Raw genomic sequence first — 22,243 nt, 5'->3', positions numbered from 1 at the left:
GTTTTCTCCCATATAATAAAAGAAAAAAAATATTGTCTGAAATCTAGGCTGAATTTCACATATATGTAGTATTTTCTCACTGCAGAAATTTTATTCATTTATTTTTTTATTGAGGTAACATTGGTTTATAACATTATATACTATAATTTCAGGTGTACATCACTATATTTCGATTTCTGTGTAGACTACGTCATGTTCACCACCCAAAGACTAATTACCATCCATCACCATACACATGTGCCCTGTCACCCCTTTCGCCCCCCTCCCTCCTACCTTCTCCTGTGGTAACCACCAATCTAATCTCTGTATCTAAAAATACGGAATGCTTTACAAATTTGTAGGTTCATTCTAGCACAAGGGCCATGCTAGTCTTCTCTGTATCGTTCCAATTTTAGTATATGTGTTACCAAAGTGAGCACTTGCTACAGAAATTTTAACATGTTAAATAAATTAAATGATCCCAATTTGCTAGTGGTCTCATTTTTAAGATATTTTCTCTTACTTAGTGTCTACCTATAATCAACTTAACAAATCATTTTCAAAATTTCTCAGATGTCCTTTTCCCATGGTTATGATAATTTAGAACAGCTTTTGATCTAAGCTAATGGTGAATTACTTCAACTTAACAGCTCCTAAACTAAAATAAACTGACTCAGTTACTCAGTAATTAGCAATTTGTCACCTGACTTTTCCCCTTTGCAATATTCAGGACCAAAAAAAGTAAAAATATAATATAATGTAATTCATGTACACCAGTAGAATTATTTTATAAAAGCTGTTGTGCTCTCCTTGTTTCTTAGGGCTGAGGTCTGTCTGTCTAACATAAAATTCATTTCAATTGCATGTATTTTGAAGATTGAATAAAATGGCATATGTGAAAATATGCAGCACATGACCAAGAATGCATTATATTCATGAAATTTGGATCTCTTCCTTTTACTTCCCGCTTTTTCATCTCCAATCATCCATACTGATTTCTTATTGGCAAAGTGAGTTTTCTTACTGATAACCCTATTTCACATTTTTCTTCGTACATTTGCTATTCTATTTAGATTATTTCAGTCAAATTAGGAAATCATTGAATTGTCCTAATAGATAATTCTTTATGTTGTAATATGTCATGTAATTCTATAACATTAATTTTTACTTTTGTTATAGAACTGACTTGTTAAATAATGCACTTTTTCACCTTAGTATATTCACTTTCTGTAATTTGTCATTTCAGCCAATTGCCAAGGAAACAAAGACAGTGAACTGAGATATGTCACCCTACCTGAGGTTTCACTGCAAGTTGGTGACAGAAGGTTTAAAATTCACAACCTCAGAAATTCAGTGTGGAGTTTTGCACATTCTGCTACAATTGCACCAGAATGGAGGATGGGGGAAAAAAACCTAAAAGAACTAAAAAAATGTCTCTGTCGATTGTTTGCCAAGATTCTAAATCTTAGCCTCGCAGACTGCAGGGATAAACTGCCCTACTCTGTCAATCAGGATGATGGAAGTTGATCCTCTCAGAGTGGTTTTCCTGCCTTGTGCCTCTTGGGAGAACCTCTTCCTTATCTCATCAGTTAGATCTACAGATGCCAAGAAAACAGATTGTCCTGAGGCATATCCCAACCTGGAGAGGGGATTTAGCCTTTCTGACTTTAGCTCAAAGCCTACTCTGAAACTCCCTTTGGGTGGGTTTCTGCCCTGGGGCATAAAGATTGGAGAAAACAAATAACAAGGAAAATTTAGTTTTTTAGTTATTGGCCTCCACCCAGCAGACTGTATAGATACAATTAAGAAAACCCAAACAAAATCGAAAAATTGAGGGAAGGATAAAATAAACCAAAGAGAAACCAGAAAAAGGTAGTATTAATTTTCTGTAGTTTAGACAGAAGCTACATTTTAAATAATATATCAGTAAAGTAATAATATCACTGATGTTAACAGTAACTGCTCTGTTAGCAAGAAATTGGGTGTCTCAAACTGTCATTGAAAGGTAACTATTTCTTTATAAAGTGTGAACTTTACAGTTGAAAAGACAAATTAAAGAAGAGAATGTGAAAAATTATCTGTCGTGAGTCTTTAGGTACATTGTCCAATTCTTAGAAAACATTAACATGTTACAAATCCCAAGAAAAATAGTTCAAAATATAATTCAATTAACAAAAATAAACCGAGCCTTCTGCTATAAGGATTAACATGTGTTAATATAAATATTTGAACTCTTTCCAGCCAGGTTGAAGTTTTCACAGTTTCCTAGGAGACAGGGAAGGAAAAGGGAGGGAAAATATTGATTAGGTTTTTGAGGAATGGTAAATTACATGAGGGAAGCACCAGAGAGCAGTCTAAAAAATATTCCTGTAAAGAGATATAATCAGTGACCAAAGAAATCTAATTAGAAGGTAGGAAGAACTCTCACTCAATTAGTTGGGTAGAGTTGGCATGACTCAGACTATGCGGCCTATAAGATTAACTGAAAAGTGATAATCAGTAAAAACAAACGGCATATTTAATAGTATTCTTTAGGAACTGCAATGTCATTATTGGCTTCTTTGTCATGGAGGAATTACTTTTAACTTGGATCCAAAGAAAATCACTGTTTAAACCCATGCTGGAGCATAGGAACAAAACATAGAAGCAGAAATTAGAGTTCTCAGAGAGAATGGAAATAAAAAGCCACTTAGAAAAATAATATTTTTTAGTAACTACAACAGGCATTTGAAAAGTCACATTGATGGAAAACAAACTACCATAGAAATTGGTTAGTTATGTACTCTATTATGTATAAATTTGAGTGAAGGTACGTCCAATATCAAGACAATCTTGGCAAGAAGTTCCCTGATACAAGGAAATAACAACTCTTTTATAGACCTTGTAATACAGGAATAGTTTGAAACCCAGACTAGAGGATCAGTTGAAAAGAAGGCAAAATATAAATACAATCTGGACCAAATTGCAACAATTTTCTTAGATAAAGTCAACCAAAAGTATGATCAATTCCTAGTGACAAACTATCACTAGTTACTAACAGAACCCTACCCATGAGTTTTTGTTTGTTTGATATATCCTTCTATAACTTTGTATAACTCTTATTTCTTTTATTTTTCAAATAATCATCTCATTGTTTTATCAAAATCTCCAATTAATTACTCACTGAGTGAATAAATAAGTGAATGAACGAATAATAGGTTCTCAGCCAGTGTTATCTTTATGTTCTCTTTTCCTATTAACTCAATAGGACCTCATGATGCACCACGTACGTGGAAGCTAACAACGGTTGAATTGGTACTTTTGTGTCTTTCTTCCTTTTGGAAATGGAACATTTTTTTCATGGAGGAAAACTTTTTCTTAAATAACACTACACAAGAGAATAACCGATGCCTTCCTCCCCATCATACCACACATCCAATCTATCACAATACCCCAAAGTTTCTCCTTCATTCTCAAATGCTTCATTTTCTTATGTTTCAGTATTTCCACTAGTCTCAAGTTAACTGAAGTCTTTGTTATTTTACTTCTGAACTATTTTAAGGGTCACCATACAGATATCCTGAACTAAAATTTACCTGTACATTGCAAACAGTTCAGACTTAACGAAGCTGTGCTTTGCCACTTCTTCACTGCTCTAACACCTGATTTAATCCGCTCATTTCTCATAGGATGAAGTGAAAACTCATTAAAAAATCATTTAAGGTTTCATTGCTTTATCTCCAAACTTATTTTCCAAGTTGTCCCCCTTATTTAAGCTAAACATTCACATTTGGTAATTAACATATGTTATGTGGAACCATTTCCTCTCTGAGTAATTTAGCTAGTTTTTAAATTTCATTTTTAAAGATCATTCTAATTGCAATCTGGAGAATGGAATAGAGACAAGTAATACTGAAGTGGGAAAACTATTCACAAGACAAATACAACAGTGGAGAAGAGAGATGCACTAAGGCAGTGTTGGTAAGTGAGAGTAAGAACTAAGGCAGTATGGCAGCTAAGCCTCAAAGGTAACATTATCTTCACTGTTCAACATTTGTCTTCTAAATGCATGCTTTTTTTTTTTTTTAATTTGCTTGATTTTCTAGGTACTCATTGCTATTTTTCATCAAAGATCTTCACAGAAATTGTAAAACCCTTGTTAGACCCATGGGGCATACACATAAGGTAGTAGATTTTGTCTTTGCTTTTGGTGTGGTGGTAGTAGGGAGACCTACTTCCTCCTAAGTCTCAATTTCTAGCTCCAATCTATACTGATTGATGTCCAGATCTATAATACTGGAGATTTCCTACCATTTCTCAGAAATACTGTTTCGTCGTGTTTTATTTGTTTTCTTTAGTTCAACATAACTCCAGGAGTTTTTGAGAAAGAGAGCATAAAAGGCAAAATTTTTGAGAGCTTGCATTTACAGAAATGCTTTATTCTACCCTCATATTTGATGGATAACATAGGAAGTTTGTAAGCTATTACACTGGAAATACGTGTCCTTTAGATTTTGAAGAGTTTTCTTTACCTTTCAACATTCAGGGTTGCTTTGATAAATTAACACCATTATTTAACATAATACTCTCAACATAAACTCTCTCTTTCTCTCTGTGGAAGCTTTTAAGATCAGTAATTTTTCTCAAGTGTTTCAAAGTTTTGTGACAATTATATCTAAATATGGGTAATTTTGAAATTCTTTATCCAGGTACTCAAAGTATTCTTTGAACTGGCTATTCCATGTCTGTCAATTCTGCAAAAATTTTTTGAATCATTTATTTTATAATTTTCTCCCCACTGGGCTTTCAATTTCCCTGGAACTCTTATTATTAGGATTTTCAGAGGTCCAGGATTGATCCTCAAGTTTTCTCATAATTTCTTTCTTATTTCTACATCACCATCTATTTCATTCTGCTTTCTCAGTGATGCCCCAAAATGTCTCTTCCACTATTTATATTTATGAAATTTATGTTTCAGCTAACAAATTTCAAATTTCTAAAAAATGCTTTCATACTTTCTGATTGTCTCTTTATCACTCTTCCTATTTTAAGAGTTAGAGAGATTCCCTCTGTTCTCTGTATTGTCTATGTTCATATCATGTCCATTTTTGTTTGATGTAGATTTCTTCAGATATGTCACAAGTGTTGGCTGTACTTTCATAATATACTATGAGGCATGAATAAGCTATCTGGAAGCTCTGTGAGCCTGTATGGGTATTGTGAGTGAATGAGATTCAATGTAAAAAGACTGGGTGGGGACTTCCAAATATCAATGCTTATAAATCTTGCTCTTGGCCTGTCATTGTCTCCAGAGAAGAATCCATTCTCTTGACTTGGGGATATAAGCCTAGATACACTAGTGCACTGGAAGCTGAATATATGGCAATGGGCTGCCCACATTTTTAATAAATAGCATTTGGCTTAATCTCTTTACGTTTAGTGCACCCACCCTATGATGCCTTCGGTGAATTCTGAAGGCCCTAGTCTACTGTCTCCCAGATTTAATGTTTAAGAGTATAAAAATCTCCTTTCTACAAGGCGGATGGAGGTAAGGTTGGTTTTCAACAGATTCTTTCTCTTTCAGCGCCTCTCCTCACTCCCACACTCTAAAGTTCTTTGTGCCTCCATTTTACGCACATGTGCAGGTTCTGAGTGAGAGACTGACTTGGTCTTCATGGGCTTCCTCCCTGCCAACACTCAGGTTTCAGTTTAATTTGCTCCATTATGTCGGTTACCAATTATCTCTGTTTTATTTTTTTCATAATTTATTGACTTTCGTGTTTTAATACTTATCTTCAATTTTCTCTTCTCTTCTTCATCCTTGTGGATTTATACCATTCTAAAATCTAGTTCAGTCATTTTCATGTTTTTATTTTGCTTGTTTGTAGGAAGCTGAGCTGTAGGTAATCTCCTATGTTCAGCCAAAAATCCCGGTGATGCATTTTAAATAGAAGAAAGTTTCAAGAAAATAAAATATAAAGAGTTGTGAAGGATGTCAGTAATGGAAGAAGTGACCTTGAGTGGGAAGCAGTATGGCAATGATGGCATGGACAAGGATAATCAAGGGGCTTTTGACTGGTGTCCTAGATAAGGGACATGATTGACCTAATTAACCTCACTAGTACAGGTCATCCCAAGATGAAGTCCCAATATCGAAAGCTGGGTAATGATGGTAGATTTCATTCAGTCTTTGAGCAGTATTCAAATACTACACTGCTGAGACCATTTTTTGATGCTTTTTATGATAACTCTCCCCAGACAGATCAAGGCAACTAGAATGCTCAGGCTTAGTATGGTGTAAATCAAAAGTTCTGGAAGGACTTTGGAAAAGTAGGTCTTGGGGTTCTATGACTTCATTGTTGAAAAGCAATACACTAGAGCTTTGATATTGACCTTCTAACTCCAAGTTTTATAGAGCTAATTAGATAATCACCAACCTGGATGAATGTAACAGCCTCTGAATTGGTCTTTGAATTCATTCTTATCCATTTTAAATTATTCTATATTCTATAACTAGAGCATCTCCATTAAGCAATGGTCTTCCAAAATTTAGAAAAATATGTGAGCAAGCATCCTCACTAAATGTATACTTTATTTCCTGAACTATAAAATGCGCTATAATTGTAGTTCCTCTGGCTTCATGTGTAACTCACTTAAGCAGTTACACAGGGCCCTACACTTAGAAGGATCTTGATTTAATGTTCAGCTTTTGCCATCTTGAAATTGTTAATAGTTTTTGGGCAAAGGGCCCCACATTTTTGTTTTGTGCTAGGTCTTGCAAATTATGTAATTGGTCGTGTTCCTACCTCATAGGGCTGCTGTAAGAACCAAATGGAGCAGCAAGGTGCAGTGTCCTAAAGATAGTAATCCTTCAGTGATGCCAGCTGCCAGCCTTATTAGTATAATTGTTATTATTAGTAGTAGTAGTAGTACTATGAATAGCACTTTATTCAGTAGCACTCCATTACACCATGTTCATTATTCACTCATTCTTCAACATAGAAGCATTCATTATTTCTTACGTGTTAGATGCTGTGTTAGCAGAAGTATTAAAATCACTGTTTATCCGTATTCTCAATTAGACCATAGTACTCTTGAAAAAAGAGAGCTTATCAAGTTCATTTTAATAGCCTCATGCCTACCAAATAAGGTTGCTCCACAATTATTTGTTGGAATAATAAACGACTAAATATTTTGAAAGTACGTTAAAAGCTATAAAATCATATAAAATTAAAACTATTTTTATTATCCACTCATTTTAACAATTACATATTAGGTGACTTACTATTTCACTTTTAATTTGGTTCTGCCCACCCACTCACTCCTTTTTGCAAAGATTGCTAAAGCACGGGTCCTTTTAAATATTATAAGACATCATACATACTAGTCCATTTGGAAATAGACAAAATTCTTAAATTTGACACACTTAAAATTGACAGATTATAACAGGATAGGTCACTGATGGAACTGAATTATCTTACAAGATTGAAATCACTTAATGATCATACTAGGAACACATAACTTCTAATAATACCAGGATGATGTGATGTCCAGGGATACATAGAATTTATGTCAATATAAAACTTGAGACTTCTTTTGCCGCAATGTACAAATATCAAGTCACAATTGTGTTCAGTCTTTTAAGAAGATGGTTCCTGTCGTAGCAAGCAAAGAAGAGAAGGCCATTTTGCTTTAAAGGCATTTTCTATTCCAAAGCTCAACATTAACTCCAAATACATCCACTTATGAAAAAGGGTCCATTTAAACTGAGAGTTCTTTTGAAAATCAGACTTCTTAGAGATATTGGGAGATTATTGCCAAGAAATCAGACTTTTTTACCTTCAATTTTTATAGACTCCATATGCTCGATAGGGTATACAATGCTGACATGTTTATAAGGAGTTTCAATTCTCTGAATTGGGTAAAAGATTGCAGCTTAACTCTGTGGACTTTGCCACTAGAGCAAATTGAATTTTCTTGAAGATATTGATTATGTACTACTGCACATGAACTGGTCTACCTGAAACTCTTATTTCCTGCACAATTATGCCACAGGCTTGGGGATGATGTTTGTGTAATAATAATTATTAATATTTAAGTTACACTTCTGTCAAAGGGCACTAAAAGGTTTGAAGCTTAGAAAACAAAGCTAGTACATATAAAGAATGCAACAACTTGTTTGACTCCAACATATCTAGAGATAAAAGCATTAGAGATTTACTGCTGATCTGTTGGCCCTATGTGACACGGTCAGCCTGAGGTGAATAATAATAATAATTAATAATAATAGCTATCATTTACTAGTGTCATGTAGTGCACTAGGTGTTATATTCATTGTTGACTAATCTTCACAATAGCTTTATGAAATAACACGAATGTGTTTATAAAGAAAGCGAAGTTCCAGATAGTTCAGACTTAAAGGCCATTTTGAGAAATGCCAGAGTGAATGGAAGTTGTAGTCAAGTTGCCAATCAGGTGAAATTGGTTGAAATCTACATGAATTGTCATACATCTGTGGCAAAGGATGCAGGGGGTGGATTTAGAAGAAAAATCCATTTTATCTGTCTGGGGTCACAATGTGATGATACTAAAATTATTATAAATATTATAAGCAAATGGTCAAGAAAACAGAGAATAAGGTAGAACTGAAAATGTTAAATTCCTATTAATTGCAACATTTAATTATTAAAGTTAATAGGGTATATTTTTACTCATTTAAGATAAATAAGAGAGGGGCTAGCCCGGTGGATAGCGGTTAAGTGTGCGCGCTGTGCTTCAGCTGCCTGGGGTTCACGGGTTCAGTTCTGGGGCACGCACCGATGCACTGCTTGTCAGGCCATGCTGTATCGGCGTCCCATATAAAGCAGAGGAAGATGGGCACAGAGGTTAGCCCAGTGCCAGTCTGCCTCAGCAAAAAGGGGAGGATTGGCATGGGATGTTAGCTCCAGGCTAATCTTCCCCCCCCCAAAAAAAATATAAATAAGAGAATTGAAAACCATAAACTGCTTATGAAAGGCACATGGGAGCCAGCCCTGTTGGCCTAGTGGTTAAGTTCCACATGTTCCGCTTTGGTGGCCTGAGTTCAGTTCCTGGGCTTGGACCTACACCACTCGTCTGTCAGTGGCCATGCTGTGGCAGCGGCTCACATACAAAAAAAAGAGGAAGATTGACAACAGATGTTAGCTCAGGGTGAATCTTTCTCAGCAAAAAAAAAAAAAAAAAGAGAAAGGTACATGCAAATGTAATTATTGTAAATTTACTGGTTATATGTTCAAAGAATAGTGATAGCTAGTTATATTTTGTTTTTTAGGATGGCAGGGCCTACAGGTAGTGGCAGATAACTTAGAGTTTGAGTTACCTATAACGGTCACCATTGATATCATCTGTTGTCAACAGTGTATTCTAAGTGTATTCATGTTTATGTATGCATGTATTTATATATGTATGTAAAAGCCCATTTAATTCAAAATATATTTTAAATAGTATTTCCAATACCAACTGTCTTGGTAATGCAAGTTTCTCTATTTCCTCCTCATATTCAGAAGTCAGAAACCCAATTTTAACTTCAGGCAAAGAATATGAGATGCTGAATTTCCAAGGAAAAATAACAATTCTAGACTGTCCACAAAATTTCATTTTTATGAAATGAAAGTCTTTCAATAACAATGAAATTCATTTCCTTGCAAAGAAAAATGGATGTAAGTATGGGTTTAGGAGGGAACATCATGGATATCTCTACATAAGCAAAGCCATGTAGTGTATTTTCAGGGAAGTTTATGAATACACAAATTTCTTAATAGCCCTGGTTGGTAATTTGTAAATGCTATGTTTTTAAAGTTAGTTTTGCTTTGAGTTACTATTTCGAATATAATCACAAAATTCTTCCATTACCACACAATTTGAACAATGCTAAATCTACCTGAACCGAAATATTCTATTTTGGCTGACCATGTGGGTAATAAAGAAATAGCTGTTACAGCTAGTCTCAGGGATAGATAAAAATTGTATTTCATTTCCTCCTGAAGCAAATTCTAATCAACAAAAAGTGCTAGTGGTAGCTTTCCATCTACAAAGACTAGAGGAATAACAACTTTCCATAATGGCATGTTTTCAAACACCCCAAATTACCACAGTAGTATAAAACGTCAATGATGTAATTCAGTAAGCTATATAAATCAACTGTAAATTCATTTCTAGAAAGGTTTTCATTAGAAAACAACTGGGATATTTGTTCTAAAACAATGACCAATTTATTAAGTAGTTAGCCCGGTTTTAAAAGTACTTATTTTGACTCAAGTAGAATGCCCGTATTTCTAAATTTTATGGGTCACTCATTTTTTTATTCTTGAACTATCAAGCAAATATTAGTTGAAAGGCTCTATACTGTGTGTTAAATGTACAAAGAGGAACAAGACACTGTTGCTTCCCTCAACGGGTTTACTTTTGAGGCAGAAAATGGGGACATGAAATAAAGCTCAAGTACAATATGATAAACCTTAAGAAAGAGCACGTAGGTCTTGTTTCAATGGCACCAAGCAGTCAAAACTTGGCTGTGGATACTGAGCCTATTCAGTTAAGCCCATGTGGGTGGTGGGAGAAAACAGCAAGTACACATCAAATGAAGAGACTTTTGTGGTTACATAGGCAGCCTCTCTTTACAAGTAACTGAACTCTCACATGTGACTCAGAAGGCTATTGCAAGCAAATAAATCATTCAGTAGTCAGTTCAAGTGGGAAAAGATCCCATATCTGTGCTAATAATTCTTCAGCGTAATTTTCAGTAAAGTTCATATTTTACTCCACTTGTTTTGATTGGAATTGATAGTCACCTTTGCTCCTTTAAGACTCATACAATATTGGCATGAAACTGTGTATACCACATAGTTCTCTAAATAAATGTTTGTTGAAAAGCTACCATCAGTACAATAGAATACACCACTCTGAGAAAATATTTTCCAAAAATATTTCTTCGTGGCGTTACATATTAACATTGACTATATGCTCCAATATACTTTTGACAAATTAGCATGGATACTCTTGAGAAAAAAAGTATATGCATTTATTTCATCATATTAAATAAAGGAGTATAAAGTATTAAGGGAAAAATCATTTTTTAAAAAAGCAAATGTTTAAGAGAAGTGAAGTACAAATGACAAAATTATCTATTTGGCATGCTCACTTAGAAAACCATCTTTTCTAAAAGTATAGATATACATATAACCATCTACAGTTGCATTTATTGGTTTTAAATGAAACTTTTAAAGGAAAGACTAGAAAACACCTGCTACAGGGAAATACAAATTGATTACTAATAATCCTAAAAGTCAGAAATCATCATTATTCTTATGTTCAAAGGAAACATATAAGAATAACAAAAATCTGATTGTCCTCCCATATAATAATAGTATTTTAATGATCATGGATTACTAATTCCTTTCCCATAAGAAATAATAGTAAACATCCATTTTCCCTTGGCACATTAGAAATACATTTCAGTTTGAAATATAATGTGAAATTGTACGTGAAATTTTAACCTGGGATTAGAAAGAATCGTCATTTACCTGATATAGTCCTTAAAAATTGTAATTCAATGACTAGCTTGCATGCTTATTTTTGTTGAAAAAAATAAATCTTCCTTTATAGGATAAACCTTGATAACAAAATAATTTTGGTAGATAGTATATTAACAATAACCTAAAATCTGAAGGTATAAGCTTGAAATATTATTTAGCTTGAACAAGATGAGTGCAATTATTGGCATAATCATTAAAATAGCTTTATATTATTTATTTTGGTATGTTCAATTTTTTTCAAGTGCAGATTACATATTAAAAATTGCCAATGTAATAACCTTCTCAAAAGTCCCCAAGTACAGGAATGTATGTTTGTTCAGAATAAATAGGATTTCTGAGTTCAGGCATATTGCCTAAATTTTGAAAGATACAAGATCTTGGCATTCACATGTTGGCATGTAAATGCCAACCACACAATATTGTCAAAATTGGATTTTAATTCAATGACTTATTTAGTGTTTCCTTTACTAGATATTAACAACAATCAGTTGCAAAGTTGATTCTTCAGCAGCATTTACCTATTATCAAAGCATAACAGTGCACTGGAATATGGGCATTTAATCAAAGGAAAATGGTACTCTGCTTTTACAAGCTCCAATATGATGACAGAAGCACAAATGAATTCAATAGGATTTAATACACAAAAACAGATCACAAAGAATTACAGAAACAATACTCTTTTCTTCAATTAGCTAAAAATAATGCCCAGGAAGGGTAGTAGCCTGACTCCTGTGGTTTCCTTATATAGTGTCAATGAGTCCTGATTGCATTTGGCATTCTCATCCTGTCTTTCGATTTTCACATTCCTCAAAGTGTGAGGAGGTCACTTAAAAACACCGTTCCTCTTAAATTTAGCTTAGCATACACTTTTCCAATGAGCTTAGCTACCATCTCAGCTAATTGAAATTGTATAGCCTGAACAATTGAGTTCACTGGCATGTACTTAGTGTCTATTTTACATTTTGCAAATGGACACAAATGCAAAAATATAAAATTACACTTATTTACTCTAAAAATGTACTACAAACACACATCAAGTAATTATCAAAAAGTGAATAAACTTTTTAGTAAAGAATTTAAAAAATAGCAAACAAGAAAAAATTGAGGCATGCACCACAAAAGACAAAAAAGAACAAATTTAGAAAATATATTTTCTGTATACTGATATATTTACAAATGAGTTATTTATAAACTCACTAGGACTGCAAAATTTCATTGTCATGTTTACATTTACATTTCCCATCCTTTACTTTTCCTATCTCCACTTCCCCATTCCCATTAACATTAGACAAATATCTATCTGCTTCAAATGATCTTTGATAAAGTCTAATTCTAAGCCCAAAGTCTCTTAAGAAAAAGTTCTGAAGATGCTGTTGAATAGATTCCATTTCTTTTAGACCTTCTGTCTGAGTCTTATTAATTTTGACTCTTCTCTTCTAAGAGCACCTTAGTCATCCACTGAAAAGATCTGGCTGATGCTTCAATAAAATGCATAAAAGTTCACTTTTCCTTTGATCTGCAGGCAGAGAATCATGACATCCTGGGACACATGGATGATAGCCTGCCTTATGTAATTCTGATGAACTGCATCAAAGTGCCATTCAGTTTTGGTTGCCTCAGTAGCAGAGAAATGTAGACAGATTGGAAGGAGTTCAGAGAAAAAGCTCAAAATGACTAAGGGAACCAAGTGGCATTATAAGTAGAGATTAAAAACGAAAAAAAAACAAACCAAGGATGAAGAGCTTGGTCCAGTGATAACTAAAAAGTTACATGAAAATATCCAGAAACTTGATTTATATACTATGTAATAAAAGAATTGGCTAATTTGGTACTAAGAGAAATAGTATAAATAGAGAAATATCTAAAATTTTAACAGCTGATTTTAGATTTTAATAGCCAGAGTTATTCAGCCTCACAAACATGTTCAAAAACACATTTTACCTAACAATAACACATTGATCCAAGAAACTCTTCTCATGTTGAAATGCATTCTAAAATCAATAATTATTCCAAACTGATTTTTAACAGTAGAAAGTGAATGATTTACATAAAGATTTTAAGTTGAGTAAAACAGGATTACTTACAATAATTCTCCTAATGTACCAGGAACTGTACCAGGAGCTTTACATACACTGTGTAACTACTCTGTGAGATCATTACCATTAATAAACCTGAGCAAATAGGAGCAAAGATAACATGCCAAGCTCGCACAGCTTGTTAACAGACTCAGGACCCAGGCGCTGTAAGCTCCAGTGTTTATGCCTGCGTCCAGTACCTCTGTCGCCTCTCTAGAGGCCAGGATCTATCTAAATACATCACATTTATAGCCTTCTTTCACATCAACTCACTTCAAAATAAGTATTCTCACACCTGAAGATCAAGATAGTGGAGTGCTATTGATCTATGCCATCCAACATTACAGGCAATAACATGTGACTATTGAGCACACGAAATGTTTATTCCAAACCGAGATGTGCTATAAATATAAAATACATAATGCTTTTCAAAGACTTAGAAAAAAAGAATCCAAAATATCTCATTAGCATTTGCTATTAATTGTATGTTAAAATGAAAATATTTTGTGGGACCAGCCCCGTGGCTAGCGGTGAAGTTCACACATTCCGCTTCGGTGGCCAGGGGTTCACCGGTTCAGATCCTGGATGCGGACCTACTCACTGCTCATCAAGCCATGCTAAGGCAGCGTCCCATATAGAAGAGCTGCAACTCTACAACTATGATACACAACTATGTACTGGGGCTTTGGGGAGAAAAGAGAAAAAAGAGGAAGATGGGCAACAGATGTTAGCACAGGGCCAATCTTCGTCAAAAAAAACTATTTTGTATATATTGGGTTCAATGAAATATATTATTAAAACTAATTGCACACGTTCTCTTTACTTTTTAATGTAACCATAGAAAATTTTAAATGATATATGTGACTCACCTTTGTGACTTATATTACATTTCTATTGGACAGCATTCTTTAGGTGAATTCTATGGTCTTTTCTAATTCAAGTATCTATAATTCTGTGGAAATGCTGTAAAGGGGGGTTTTGGAAAACCTTTCAAAACAGGATTTTAATTATTATGACTGATTTTGTTGATAAATCTGAAGTATGATTTACTAATAAATGAATTTTCTATTTTATCATTGCATTTCTTTTGTTAGTGTTTAGTACATCTCTATCAAAATTAAGTAAACTTCCTTTTAAAATTGGCATGGTTTGACCTTCCATGTTCTAATAGGTACCAACAAAAGATTTTGTTTTTCTACACTAATTTTTGACCTAGCAATTAAAAGAAAATGCAAAATGAGTGTAATCCAAGATAACAGCTTAGAAATAAAGTTAAAAAGCACAACAAAAGATTACGTAGGGTCTTCCTGCAGCCTTGGATCTTTTTCATTTATTTTTGTACCCATAGTTGCAGTTGGAAAATGCCTCAAATTTCAAATGTGCAATATTTTAATATAATAATTTTACTTTGCAATGGTCAGCTTGTGAAATACCAAAGAATAAAAAGAAATTATAGTTGTCATCCTAAAAACCATATCTCAAATTCAACTAATTCTAGAAAATTGAGGATAGGGTTGAATCTGTCTGTAATGGTCAGCGAATTTGAAAGATTCAAGGTGCTGAATTTCAAATGTGTTATTCTTTGTTTCTATTCCACATATTATTTTTGTTACCTTTAACTCTAAAAACATCCTAATGTACCTTCAAAACACCTCAGAATGCATATTAAGTATTATGTTCATGTTTACAAGTAGACGGCAACTTAAATTGGTATTTATGAGCCTTGAGCAATACAGCAATTGAGTTACTATTTAATTTTTTAAAGTCATAGTTTTCTATTAAATATTGTCTCATACAGGGCTATTTTAATCATGAAAACTGAAACAATTATTTTTTATTACAATGTTAAAGGAAAATAGGAACCCAAGTTTAAACAAAATGAAAATGAATACCAGTAATAAATTATGTAGTATATTCTCTTTTTACTCGTTTCACATATTAAATCAAAATTTATTCACGTCTAGCTGTTCACCTTACAGAAGAAAATAAATCAAACATCATCAAAGTGACATAATGTTTTGATGAATATGACAGATGACATCTGATTCATTGTAGTTTATGTCTAACAAGGGTACCCTACCTGTCAGTTATTTTTCATTCATGAGATATAATAATTTTTCATGGCTGCAATATGAAAAAAAAAGGAAATATTTATTTGTTAGCAAAATTATGTTAAATGTTTTATTTAATGTCAGCTAGATGTAAATTCAGCCAATACTTGAAAGACGTATTTTATTAGTTTGCCTAGATAAGTAAAGTGAAATATCAACAGAATTTTGGATTTACTTTCAAAGACAATATTACTTATATCTTTTTTAAACCTAAACCAAAAACTCAAATACCCTAGAGATCCAAATTGCTATATATCCTAGAATATCTGAATGCCAGTATATTTGAGAACGAAGAGTAAAAACATAAATATTTCAAATCAGTGATATATTTCTAGAATGATAAATTCCAAACTACCTTTAGAAGTTTTAGATTCTAGCATTCAGTCTTTAAGACTGTTAGTAAACAGGAAATATACACGGACAATTTTAACACGTTAAATTTTACCTTAAACCCCATTGAGATTGGTAGATAGGTCTCTTAATGTAAACGTTCTCCTTCTTGCTCTCTTTTTTTTCTTCATTACAATTTATTTTTGATGAACTTGGGTCACTTTCCCACAGCGTATTCTAAAGTCTGGATTTTGTTTAAAATATCCCCATGGTGTTCTTATTCTTTTGTATTGTATTTCCTAAAAAAATGCTAGTTGTTATCTAGATATTTGATTCGATTCAGGTTTGAAATTTGGGATAGGAATACCTCATACATGTTGTTTTGTTGCAAAACTTTATCTTCTACTTTCTTTACCTCCTGTAACATGTTTAAATAATTAACTCAGATATCCAAAATAAGCTCATGTCCCAGTGATACTGCAAAGTCCTTTCACCAATAAAAATATAGACACTTTAAATACTATTGTTATCTATTTATTAAAATATGTACCACCAAGAATCCTAGGAATAGGTGTACTTTTACCTTTATGAGATGTGAAAGGTGTTGGTAACTTCAAGCCAAGTTACCGTGATACGGTTTATGATGTAGTTTCTGATAATAGTTTGGATGGTAGAATGGGCATAGACCACAAGTGGTATTTGATTAAAATTCTTAGAAGCCTAGCATATATATTTATGCATTTGCTATATTATTGAAGTATTCTTTCTCATTTAACAAACATTTATTAAATCTCTACAATGCTCCAGAGACAATTCTGCATGCATGGGTTACACCAGTGAACAGAAAAGATAAAAATCTCTGGCCCTATAAGTTAGACTATATATATATAGGATATGAAGGAGATATATATATATATATATATATATATAGGATATGAAGGCTTTAATTAGTAAGTTCTTCTAAATATTCTTCATTTATTGCTATGATTTTATTTCTGACAATATGGAAAATAAACTCATCTCTTAATTTAGTCTTCTCTTTTACTCTTCTCAACCCTGACAGAGATACCAAGATGTGTCCATGGAAAGAAAGTGGACCAATGGAGCAGAAATCTGTTTTAGTTCCTTTGGTCAGAAAGAGGCTCTTAGGAATTGGAAATTTTGGTCTCCTAAGTAGAGGATTTACTAATTTTAAGTTATGATTCGAATCTTCAAAGTGCCTTAGTCTGGGCAAAACTTAAGCATACTGTTATGTCCTAGAACACGTGCAATCCACAAATTTTTGCTGAAGTTTATATGAGTGAAATGCAATAGAATCTGTTGGAGGGTGCAAACGATGGGGATATTGAAATTGAACAAGTTATGAACTTTCTTATTTGGTGAATAATTTATATTTCAATTTTTAACAGATTTTTAATAGCTTGGAACCATCTTGCATGAAGCTTCATGATATATTGATTTAATACATTTGACTTGCACCTTTAGAGGTTTGGGTTTGATCTGGATTTCATATCAAATTGAATGAATTTAATGGCTTCAGTTTAGCCCATTTGTCCACATCACTAGGCTACAAATTTCTCTTAATAATACAAATTTGGAAGCCTTTGCTGAGGAGAAGCATGGGATTTGCCCGGGGTTGCTAAACAGCAGGCTGATACTTGGCCTAGTCACTTGGCTTCTAACAGTACTATTAATTTCTTATTTTCATAAACATATCTTCCATAAAATTTATCATGAAACAGAGAAAATATGTTTCAGTGAAAAATATTACTCTTGAAATGGGATGAAAGGAAAGCCAGGTTTATCCTGTCCCTGTAGAGGAAGAAAATTTCAATCTTACAAATAATTCAGACACCAAATGAGTCCACGAGAAATTTACATGTAACTGAGATACCTGAATTTTGCTTACATTATCTGGATAATTCTTTCAGTTCTTCCCCTGAAAAAATTATCTTCATGGCCAGCTGATCTTGAGAATGCTTTCACATACCTAAACATAATCACAGAGGTACTACTCAAAATTGTATTAGATCCATATTTCCTGAGTAACTGTTCACTACAAATGAGGACAAAGAGGAATATACATCTCATATGCAACATGTCCCTCCATATAAAGAGGAAAAATCTGGCCTTTATGTTTGCAAAACATATGTTTTACAGATGTTTGCAAAATCTGGCCTTTATGAAGAAAGGTTCTTATTCATTACCAAAGTTTTATCTGGATTCATAAGGAGAAAACACTAAGGAAAATTCTGCAGAAGGTGACCCAAATGGAGATTTCTATGCAGTCTTGTTACAGTGCAGTTGCAAAAAGAATCACATCGAATAACAATTTAGTATATTTTAACTTGCCCATTTAATAATCAATTTTCTCTTTAAAATCAATTATGTATGCATTTAAGATTTTTTTGTTGCCTAGATTGTTGCTCTGTAGACATTTTATAAGAAATGAGCTGACCATACTTAAAATAACCATGTTATAATAAACGGCTTGCTCCAGGATCTTAAAAAATATTAAGCCTGAGTGTTATTAACAGATCTCGAAGACAAGGTTATGTGGTTTAAATAATACTTAAGTAAAATTTAAGATTAGATAATGCATAATCTTTTTCTTCATCTTTATTGATTCTCCAGTTTGAGGAGAAGGAACATGGTTTTACACAGCATCATGATGCTTTGTCCTATCATATTACATGGAAATAGCACCATGCACAAAGTGAGTGTTTTGTATGTAGACTAAGACTGTCATTCTACAGAATCAACATATACTGAAGGAGCAGTTACTCTGTGAGTGAGTGTGTGTATGTGTGCGTGTGTACGCGTGCATGTATCTAGTTACTGTAAAAGATTTGAATAAGAAGGCTCTTAGTCTAGTATAATGCTTCCATCTGTCCTCTTCAGGAAGATCAGGGCAGTAATATACAACAAAATCAGATTAACAATATGCATTTAATTCTATTATTTCTATTATAGATCATTATCTTCTAAAATAATTGTCTCGCTTTTAAAACAATTGAATCAACTATTTCACTTCTTAAAATCTTTAAAACCATTATAGTCATTAACAAATCGTTCATGAATTCAATAATCTTAAAAAAGTGCTAGAAGTATTTAGGTAGAATATTGATAAAATATTTTTTCTTATTATCTTTGAGAAATAAATTAGTTAACGGAAAGTAGTCACTGCCCAGAGTTCTGTTGTAAGAAAGTATTCATCAAGTAGTAATAAGGATTTTCGTGTGGACATTAAGCTTATCGACAGTTTTGGAAGTACACTCTTAGGTTTTCTGAGCACCACTTAAAAAAATGTACCACAGCAGATAACTCTGTGCCCTACAGGTATCAGGCATCGTCTTGATTAATGACGATGCTGAACCAACATCAAATACAACAGGCAGTCGTTACTCCAGAAGCTATTCTGTCTCAGTGTAAGATTGGCATAAGGAGCAGCTGAGTGAGACCTGACGAACACAGACCTAAGAAAAAGCTCAAACCCATTTTGAAGCCCTTTACCAAAAGAATGGAAAAAATACATCAAAAAGTTAATAAAATTTAGTATTTTTAAAGCAAACAAATTTCTCAAAAATCCATAAATATGTGCTTGCTATATTAAAGAATATTTGTGTGTGTGTGTGACTTAAGCTATTCCTTGCACATGCTCAAGTGTTCTCAAGACATGCAAGTCTTTACAAGATTTTCCATTTGAGTTACTATAATAGATTCCGTGTGTCAAATACTTCTTCAGAAGGAAAAGATGAAAGGCAAAAAAAGGGAAGGTAGTTAAGTAGTCATCTAAAAGTAACATATAAACATTTCTTGCACAATCGTTGAATATACCAGCAAACATCAATCAATATTTAATGGGTAATATAATTGATCTAAATAATTAAACAAGTTATTCAAGGAATTTTTTTTTCTCAGACAAAATAATAAGCAAATACTTAAAATAAATAGCTTCCCTTTCTTAGAGTAGGTATGCTGCGAATTCAAAATGTGTTTTTATAATCAACTTTTTATATGCCCTAAATATATGAACTGGAAATGCACGTGCCTCTTGAAATGAGGAACTCATCTCTAATATATCCGATCATAAAGACCCTTTAATGAAGTTTTTTTTCATTTCCCACAAAGATGAAACACGGTGCGTAAGAATCAGCCTCCAGAGTTGCAAATACTAACTGCACTTAATTCACGTACAAAAACAATAATTTCAAATTTGTTCTATGAATAAAAGATAGGAAACATAAACATCTATGAGTGGAAAAGCACAAAAAGTTCAGACTTCTTTATTATTACCTCATTATTCTGAATGCGAACTTTCAACAGTGATTTCAAACAACATAATGAAGAAGGCACAGAAAGCAATAAAACAAGAAAACAGTGATATTTTAGAAAAATGGCATTTATTCCTTATGGGCAAATGAAGCTACATTTCATTTAAGAATTTACAATTATCTGTAATTTACTTCCGAAGGTCTAAATTTGTGGAAATCTTTAAAAAATACTCCTGAATAGTAAAAACTGTAAGGAAAGACAATATTTTACTATGGTCTAATATCTATGTATGTGTATATGTTGGAATTCAAAATCTCTGTTAATATTTAGAGGTCTAGAAATTCTATACTTTTTCAATTCAAATGCACCCTAAGGTATAGATAAACCAATACTTAAAGGTAAATCTTGTAATTTTCACCTACTATGTCATCAATAAATATTTGTTACATAAATGTTCCCAGATTAAATAAGATTTATCTATAATATAGAGTGAATGTTCCAACATTGGACTTACATGAAAGGACAACTTAATTAGCCTTAATTATCAAGGACAGTCTGATCTGTCTGGCATCTGGACATTTGCCCAGTGGTCTGTTGACCTCAGGTGCATAACCCCAGTTGAGGGACCATGTCATGGCACCATCTGTTTCTGATTCTGCCCAGATTTTTCTGCCCCTTGTGCTCAACTTGCTCAAATATTTCTGCTTGGTTTATGAGTTTAGGGTCATCTTAGACAAAACTGTGAAGCAGATGATGTCTCTCCTTGGTATCCTCATATTTCCCCTTTAACCTCCCTGTAACTTCCTGGAAGTCCTATGACCCATTCCCCAGGGGATCATATGCTGTCCAAAGTCTTAAGCCACAGCAAACCATCTAAAGTTTGCCAGATTTAGCAGTTCCCAAAACTCAAAATTATTGCTTCAGGTGCCAACTATTTCAGTCAGCATTTTTAGTTGTTAGCAACAGACACCAAATATGACTATTCTAAGTAAAAAATAATTCATTGTGAGGACACTGAGAGTTCGAAAAATTTATGAAGAACTGAGAGAAGTTGAGTTCTGGGACTGAGAAAAGGCAACGGGGTAACTAGAGAGTCTAAGAAGAAGGCTCAGAGGCTGTTGTAAGTAAGTCTAAGCTCATTTCAACACAAACACTTCACACATTGTATCAGAGATGTGAATATCAAGAAATTCCAACAAAAAGGTCTGGAAAAGGCAAAAACCAAAAGATTTCCCTCCTGCTAGTTTTATTGACAAATCTGCTTTTTTTATTATAAGATATAAGTCATGATGGCTATTGGAAGGAACAAATTGGAAATCTTATAATAAGAGAATTACCTATAAAAATCTCTATAAAAGTGATTCTCTGAGTCTGATTTGAGATAAGATCAAGCCATCTCCCATGGTAAATCCAAGCATCATGTGATCAATACAATTTCAGAGTCTTTAAGTCATTCCTGATTTCTTGGCCAATAACTGGCAGGAGAAAAAGACTTTGGGTATCAGTTTGTGTGTGTGTGTGTGTGAGGAGGACTAGCCCTGAGCTAACATCCGATGCCAATCCTCCCCCCCCCTTTTTTTTTTCTTGAGGAAGATTGGCCCTGAGCTAACATCCGTGCCCATCTTCCTCTACACTATACGGGACACTGCCACAGCATGGCTTAGCAAGTGGTGCATCGGTGCGCGCCCAGGATCCGAACCCACGAAGCCCGGGCTGCCGCAGTGGAATGTGTGCACTTAACCGCTTGCGCCACCAGGCCAGCCCCTGGGTATCAGTTTTAAATGACATTTTTAGGACAAGGAAAAAGAATGATAGCAATGGAGAATTTACAGTAATAGAACATATGACAGAAATATAGAGGAAAAAAGTAGTCAGCTTCCCTAATGACCAAGTCGCTTTAACTTAAAACATAATGCGTTTC

The 22,243-nt window shown here is 33.6% G+C and overlaps 1 non-coding gene across 1 annotated transcript; it reads right to left on the bottom strand.

The window, feature by feature from the left end:
• Positions 1–311: 311 nt before the first annotated feature.
• LOC147916109 (U6 spliceosomal RNA) lies at positions 312–419 on the bottom strand. Its single transcript, XR_015553537.1, has one exon. It is a non-coding gene; the product is annotated as a U6 spliceosomal RNA (small nuclear RNA).
• Between the last annotated feature and the right edge of the window lie 21,824 nt (positions 420–22,243).

This window comes from Ceratotherium simum, chromosome 10, assembly GCF_057802395.1.
Source record: "Ceratotherium simum simum isolate JZ-2026a chromosome 10, ASM5780239v1, whole genome shotgun sequence".
In the NCBI taxonomy this organism is placed as follows: domain Eukaryota; kingdom Metazoa; phylum Chordata; class Mammalia; order Perissodactyla; family Rhinocerotidae; genus Ceratotherium; species Ceratotherium simum.
This window is presented reverse-complemented; position numbering and strand designations above follow the sequence as displayed.